This window comes from Marmota marmota, unplaced genomic scaffold (assembly GCF_001458135.2).
Source record: "Marmota marmota marmota unplaced genomic scaffold, marMar, whole genome shotgun sequence".
Lineage (NCBI taxonomy): Eukaryota > Metazoa > Chordata > Mammalia > Rodentia > Sciuridae > Marmota > Marmota marmota.
In genome coordinates, this window is record NW_026000026.1 from 67,425,711 (window position 1) to 67,433,647 (window position 7,937).

A 7,937-nucleotide genomic window follows, 5' to 3' on the forward strand; every position below is an offset into this window, starting at 1 on the left:
TAATACTCATTACTACATCAATCTTCATCATCTATCATTCATCTCTCTCTCTCTCTCTCTCTCTCTCTCTCTCTCTCTCTCTCTCTCTCTCTCTCTCTCCCACACACACACACACACACACACACACACAAACACACACACACACTGCACTCCAGCTTTTGACCTTTTTTTTAAGTGCAAAAAATTACAAAAAAAGAAAAATGTGCAAGTGCAAGGTGCAATTTTAGCAACTACAGACAACTGATGAGAGAGGCAAGCCGGCTTCTGATTTATGGTGCCCCTGAAAAAGGGAGTCCAGAGGCAATTAAACGAATTTCTCCATTCACAGCAGTAAGAAAGTTCCTAGTGTCCCCAGGAAAACGCTTCCCCTATCAAATGTTCTTGTGGCTGTTCCAGGATAGACCTGGGACAGGCTAACATTCTTAATCTGAGGGGATGCTGCTGGGATGGTGAGCCTGCCTGAGGGCATAAAGTGTCTCTTCCAACAGCCAGAAGTAAGCGACACTAAAAAAGCAGACTCAGTGGCCCCAAGTATGGATCTTGCTGAGACTCCAGGTTGCTCCAGGTTGTGCATGGGCAACATCCTGAGCTCCCAAGTCATCAGAAGTAGGACGCAGCAGTTACTCACCACCGCGCTCAGGACCTCTGGGAAGCAGAGCTGGTTGCTAAGGACGCTGAGGGAGTCCTCGTCCCTCGGAGCTTAGCCAATCAGGACGTGTAAGTGAAATTCCACCGGCTCTTCCCCACTTCCACCATATCTGTGTTCAGTTTCGGAACAATAAAAGCAATGTGAATGAAAGGCTTTAAAAATACAACAATAAAGCACATAATAACGAGTCTATTCAAACACGGTACCTACTTTGGACTACATCCGGCCAGCACCCGCTACAGGAACTGGCTTGCAGTGCCTTAGTGATTCCTGGTGTCTTAAGGCCTCCTTGAAAGACAGCTTCCGCCCCAATTTAAATTTGAAAATAAAAACAGCATAGCTGTGACTTCAAATGAAGTTTCTGCTTTTAAGTTTCTTTTGTATAGAAAATCTGGAACCTCCTGTGTCTGGCACTGGACAGTGGGTAAACAAAGCAGCCAAGGTGTTCTGCTATGAACTAACCACAAGGGGGCGAATTTAAACTCAAAAGAGTGCCTTTAAAAAAGCACCCACCCCCGCAAAAAATCTAATTTAAATTCTTATAAAATTCCTATGCCTACTAACGGAGGAGTAACTTTGTATGTTCTTTAAATGTTTACAAGTGTTTTAACATATGGCAAAATGGGAAAGTGCATTTCTGATGAAATTCAAAGCTAACTTACAGAGATTGTCCTGTGAAATAAATTGCCTTAAAAAAATTAAGAACTTCAAAAAAGAATTTAGCTAGTGTGAAATAGAAGTAGATCAATCTTGAATTATATTTTTCCGTTGATATAAAGCACCAAAGAAGTATTTTTTGGTTTTTGTGTGCTTGTTTTTCAGGAGGTTGTGGTATTTAAAACAATTTATAATATCTGATTCCCATCTTTTCTACAAAAACATCCTTGCTATTAGATCACTAAATTGAGAGTGACTAAAAACAGTGAAACTGAGAAAACTATGAAAGATCTATCCCAGAGAGCAAATTGTAGAATGCCAAACCACATAGAATGTGTTTCAAAAAGGTAGAACAAAAAATGAATAACGTCAAAAAATTAGTAGGCAAAGAAAATGTTTGCTCTGAACAGCAACAACAGCAAAAGACATGAGGCAGAAAATCAAGATGTTTGTCATATTCCAAATAAAGCGAATGTGGAAGACGAAGGCACCTACAAAACAAGCTGGTGAGGTTTTTGTGATAATTTCAAGACATCTAGAGGAAATATTAAAAATATAAAACAGACAGACAAATAACCAGGCTATTCACAAAAGAATAGAAGAATTTGGGGAAAAAAACTCTACTTTATAATATGAAATAAGTTGAGTTTACAGTGCATTTAGAGAACACAATAGCGTATGAAATGATTTTACTAAGAAGACAAAGGAATATATATGTAAATAGAAGCATTCACAAATACTGCCATCACTCCTTCAATGTTTTAAACCATTCAAAATAAATCTCTTAGAATTTAAGCAAAATTAAGCATTCAAAAATGTAGAAATTGAGACTGGAAAGAACTGCTCTTCAGCCATGAAACCAGATACACCTAAATAATTAATTTACCCGTGATGGGGGCGTAATTGAAAAGGATGATATGTTTACAACTTTTTAAATGAAGGTTAAAATAATAAAGTGTGAGAAAGGAGTGGAGATATTCATGAAGGATAGAAATAAAGGAGTGCCTTTATAATGAGAGAAGGCATTAAGTTCAATCCTAAACTTACTCTATATACACTAAAATGAGAGATTTGAACAAATAGAAATATATTATTTGTTTTTTTATGAGAACACTTAGGGCATATGCAGGCCTCAGCAAATAGAATCCTCAGAGGAAACATTTCATAGAATACTGTAAAACCGAAACTCTTAAGGTTACTATATAAATTTTATGTGAATACATTTCAAATCCCAAAGTGTCCACGTGTGGGGTGTGTTTGTGTGTGTGTGTGTGTGTGTGTGTAAGGAAAGTAGAGGTAAAAAATGAAATGGTTTTAAAGCTCACTTAGAATAGTAAATGGCATGGTAGACAACAAAGTTATGAAACAGAATCAAGGGTAGGACAGTTTGGCTTACTACATAGTAAAACCTACTGCGAAATTTTTTTCCAATAATGGAGGTTGGGGATTGATTCCAGAAACTTATGCATGCTAAACAAGCACTATACCACTGAGCTACAACCCCAGCCCTCTTTAGTCTATTTTGAGATGGGATATCATTTCATTGCCCAGGCTGGCCTTGAACTTGCAATCCTTCTGCCTCAGGCTCCCAGGTAGCTGAGATTACAGGTGTGCACCACCACACCTGCCTGTGTGAAAACCTTTTAAGTTTTATATTATCAGTAAAATAAAATAGAATACAGAAAAAATATGTTTTTAAAAAACTGTGTGTGATAATGTTGCCTTTTTAATTAAATGGAGAAAATGGTGGCATTTGAGCACAATTTAGGAAAAAAAATTCAAGTACTATCTCATACCATAGTAAGAATAAATTTTAGAGAAACTAAACTTAAAATAAGAAATAATAATGGTAAGCTAATCTTGGTATAACCCTAGGGTTTAAGATATTTAGCCAATATGAGACCTGTTAAGACTAAAGTAAAACCTAAAATACTTAGAAACTTTTTAAGAAAAATAAAATAGGGGATAGGGATATAGCACAGTTGGTAGAGTGCTTGCCTCATATGCATAATATGGGTTTAATCTCTAGCACCACAAAACAAAGAAAATAAATAAATAATAGCAACGTTGGTTTTCCCCTTTCCCTTTAATTTGTCAACCACAGTGAAGTTTTAAAAACTCAAATCTGTTACTCGTGTTCCAAATTTTTAAATCTTGAAATGGCTGTTAAATTAGCAAATTAGAAAAATATCATGTCAATATCATCCTAACCTCTTAATATGGCCACCACTTAATTAACTGATTTTGCTCTGTTGTTTAACAAAACTTTTTTAAAACTCTGCACAGCTGAGTTTCCTCAATATACAACTTTATACATGCTCCTCCCTTGTCTGAAATTATACTTGCCTCTCAACCCTCAACTACTGCCATACATTCACATACATACTACCCCACTCACTAACACCATGCACCAGAGCATATGTCTATATCAAGACTCAAGCACTGGATATTTGTTATCATTTTGGCTGCACAGCATACATTGTCCTTCCATGTTCCAAGTACCTCTTCTTGCAGCCCAAGGTGAAGAGGAGGTGGTTACTCAAGAGGTGGTTACTCTTCTCATGGTGATTGCAGAAGCCCAAGAGGGCGAGATAACACAGTGAAGACTCTTCTTGGGTCACATCCATTAATATCCATTTGCCAAAGAATGAGACCTGACCTAGCACCAAATCAAAGGGTGCCCATAAATCATGAGGCCACAATAAGGGTGCCAAGGTAAAATATAATGCTACTCTAGAGAGGTAGAAAATTCAGTTCAGTAATTTAGCTCACTAAAATCTACTTAACATAAACTATTATAGTCTTATGAAGTTGAAAGAGATTAAACTTGCCAATGGAAAACAAATGGATACCCAATTCACAACATAAAATATTCTTGCTTTCATTCATTTATTATATGAGTGTGCCACTAAGAATTTAAATATTGAATGTGTTTTTTCCTTAACTTTCCTAACAGTGTAATCAGAGTCAAATTTACTATAATGGATTGTTACATCATATTATTTACACACACACACACACACCACCAGCAATATTATTTAAAAATATTTTCTAATTATCCAATTTTAACTTATTTTAGAAATAAAGTATTTTGAGTATTATTGAATTCCATCTTTAAAAAATAATGTACTTCTGTATACGGGGGTAAAAATGGGAGTTCATAACCTACTTGAATCAAAGTGTGAAATATGATATATCAAGAACTATGTAATGTTTTGAACAACCAACAATAAAAAATTTAAAACAATAAAATAAAATAAAAAATAAAAAATAATGTACTGTGGCATCACAATACCTAAAACTATGACTAGTGCATAAATAGTAGCTGCCTAATGAACGTTGCTGTGTGAACTCCTGAGTAAAAATGTAGGTGATTTTTACTTTGTCGAGTGAGCTGAATTCATTTAGTGTCAGAATTTGGTAAAATGTTAATGTAGATGAGTGCCCTACTTTTCTGGACTTTTGTCAGGACCATGACACTGTGTGCTAACTCTTGAAATTGATAAAATAATCTGCTATTCTTTATTTGTATTTTAACTTGAGTCTGACTGGACTTGGCTAATTTGAATGATGAATAGACTTTCTAAAATATTTATTAGCTATTTTAGGATTATAGGATTTCTATTTGCCTTTGTTTTTGTGGCTATAATAAAATATCTGAGGATAGGAACTTTATAAAGAATATATCTGAGTCTGGGTACTTTTTAAAGAATTTTGGAGACTGAAAGTCAATGATTAGGCAGCCCCATCTGTTTGGCCTTTGATAAGGTCCCCCTTGACTACACCACACCAAGACAAAGGGCATCAGGGTAGGAATGCACATGAGAGGGGAGATCACATGGAGAACCAAGAAGCAAGAGGAATTCAGAGGCCAGGGATCCAGTGGCCTCTGAATAACAAATCACTTACAGGATTTAACTGGGTTTTTTCAGATGGTAGCATCTTCAGTGATTTAAGCACTTTCAACTATGCCCCATCTCTTAAGAGTTTCCTGCTTCTCGCTTCTCATCACTGCTAATTTGAGGAATAACTTTCTAGCACATGAACCTTTGAGGAACACACTCAAATCAAATCTAAATTATAGCATGCTATCATGACTATTTTCAAAGAAAATTAATTCATGAAATTTATTTACTAAAGAGAAAAGTAAAAAACTTCATCTATATTATTCTGTTAATAGTTAAGTAGATTTTTTTTCCTAACTATAAATTTTGATGCCTACAAATATCCTCTATTCATTGATTTTACATAATGGTTTAATATTGTGGTGCTTTTAGAATATGAACACAAATGGTTTGGTAATATTCCCTTCAAAAGACGGAGCCGTATCCTTGTCCCCTTGCTATAGGTTTGAATTTAGTGACTCTTCCAAGGAATAGAATAATACAGAGGATATGGTGCTTCTCTCTTGTTCTTTCTGGGAATCACTTATTCTGGAAGAAGCCCCTCATTGTGTCACAAGGACTTTCAGGATGCTCTGCGAAGAGCTTCATGTGATAAAAAATTGAAACCTCCTAACAATCAGCTAGAAATGGAGGTATTCTTTCCACAACTGTCTGAGTGAGGTGTCTTGGAAAGGGATCCTCCAGCCCCAATCAAAACCAGCTAAGATTAATAACTCTACCCAGAGTTAGTCTTAACTGCAACCTCATAAAAGATCTGAGTCAGAACCACCCAGCTAAGTCACTCTCAAATTCTTAATTTAGGGGCTGGGGATGTGGCTCAAGCGGTAGCGTGCTTGCCTGGCATGCGTGCAGCCCGGGTTCGATCCTCAGCACCACATACAAACAAAGATGTTGTGCCTGCCGAAAACTGAAAAAAATAAATATTAAAAAAATTATATCTCTCTCTCTTTAAAAAAATCTTAATTTAGAGAAACTATGAGATAACAAATGCTTTTGGCTGCTCAATTTGTTATGTGAGTTATTTGTTATGCTGCAACAGACAGCCAATACAAATAATTACACTGTTATTCTCAAATAATGTATGTGACAATTTTTAAAATGCATATTTTAATTCCTGTATTATGAGTCTCTCAAATGAGTTTGAAGCTATAAACCTTGGATAATTATTATTTCAGCATTATTGTTTAAAAATATTTTGAAGAAATAGAGGATGACAGAACTTTGATAGTGTTCTAGAGGTTGCTGATTAAAAGGTACAGAGTTAGTAATTCAATAAAGTAATCTTTATTGCTCTGATTATAATCGAATCTGCTCTATTAATTTCTTTTTTACTAAAATAATTATTATTCTTAGGAAAAACTCTAAGGGTTTTTTTTTTTTGAGCAATTAGAAAATGCAAGCAAAAAGATAAAACCATGTTAACCCACACTCAGACACAATATAATCTTGTCATTTTGTACATATAATTCTATTGGGTGTATCTTTATAAATGTTATTAAAATGTGAGATCATACTATAAATATTTTCATTTTAACACAAACTTTTTCATGTCACTGAACATTCATCCCTAATGCAGTCTTTAAAAAAACACCATGATTCCAAGCTCACATTGCCTTAACCATTCTAGATCAAGTTAATACTATCTTTAGCCTTAGCAGCTTACAGTGGCCTACTAAGTACAGAGGATTTCACCCTTGCCCCATACAGAAACCAGGTTGATCCTTCTAATATATCAATAAAGTCATATCACTTCTTACTCTAAGAAAAACCTAAAATGTATTCCCTCGATATCCATCTTGCCCTGTGAGATCTGGCTTCTAGCTTCGTCTTGACTCTCATTTCCTATAGGTTTCACTAGCTATGTAGCCTGTTGTCAGGATCATATGCTTAGCGCTACTGGAAAATATTTCTCCCAGATATTCATTTACACATGTTCTTTGTCCTTTTTTCACTTTACTCAGATAATGGCTCATGCCTGTAATCTCATCCTTTGGGGAGGCTGAGGAAGGAGAATCACAATTTTAAAGCTAGCCTCAGGCAACTTAGTAAGACCCTATCTCAAAATAAAAATTTAAAAAGCCTGGGGATGTTGCTCAGTGGTTAAAACCCCCTCTGTGTTTAATCCCTGGTACAAAAAAAAAAAAAAAAAAAAAGGTTATTTCTCATTCTAGAAATGCCACTCTCAAAAAAATGACCTTTGTTACTACTCAGTTTTCAAAAATATAATTGTTATTATCTAACAATGTTTTATCTATATTTGCTTCATCATTTAACACAATATATTTCTAACCTGGTATTTGTCTCCCTGAACTGTTACTTCTAACAATGCAGGGACTTTGGCTTATTTACCACTTTATCACTCTTGCTTAAAATAATACCTGGTGCAAGACAGGTACTCAATAAACATATCTTAATTAAAAGGGCATATGGATGTATCATTTAATAATATATATTAATAATTACTGTCTATTTAGATTGCTATAATTTTTTTCCTGTTTTGAGCAAGTACACCACAAATTTTGTATTATGCATATCATAAACAAGATTATTTGTTCCTAAGATTTAGGAGTCAAAAGATAAAATTTGTTTTGTTTTGTTTTTGATATGATTTGCCAAACTGCTCTCCATCAATAACTTGTTGCATTTATATTTCTCCTCAAACCAACTAGACACTTTCTTCTTAACTGGTACCCAATAATGCACATTTCCCCTTTTAAAGATTACCC

General features: G+C 35.0%; 1 protein-coding gene across 2 annotated transcripts in view; it reads right to left on the bottom strand.

Annotated features, from left to right (window-relative positions):
• Window positions 1–1,086, bottom strand: part of Tmem232 (transmembrane protein 232) — a 256,123-nt gene extending 255,037 nt beyond the window's left edge. For both annotated transcript variants that reach the window (XM_048811573.1, XM_048811574.1), the window contains exons 1-2: window positions 860–1,086; window positions 629–758 (exon numbers count right to left, since the gene is read on the bottom strand). The gene's annotated coding sequence lies outside the window, so the exon portion shown is untranslated. The remainder of the gene's footprint in view (window positions 1–628; window positions 759–859) is intronic.
• Window positions 1,087–7,937: the final 6,851 nt, after the last annotated feature.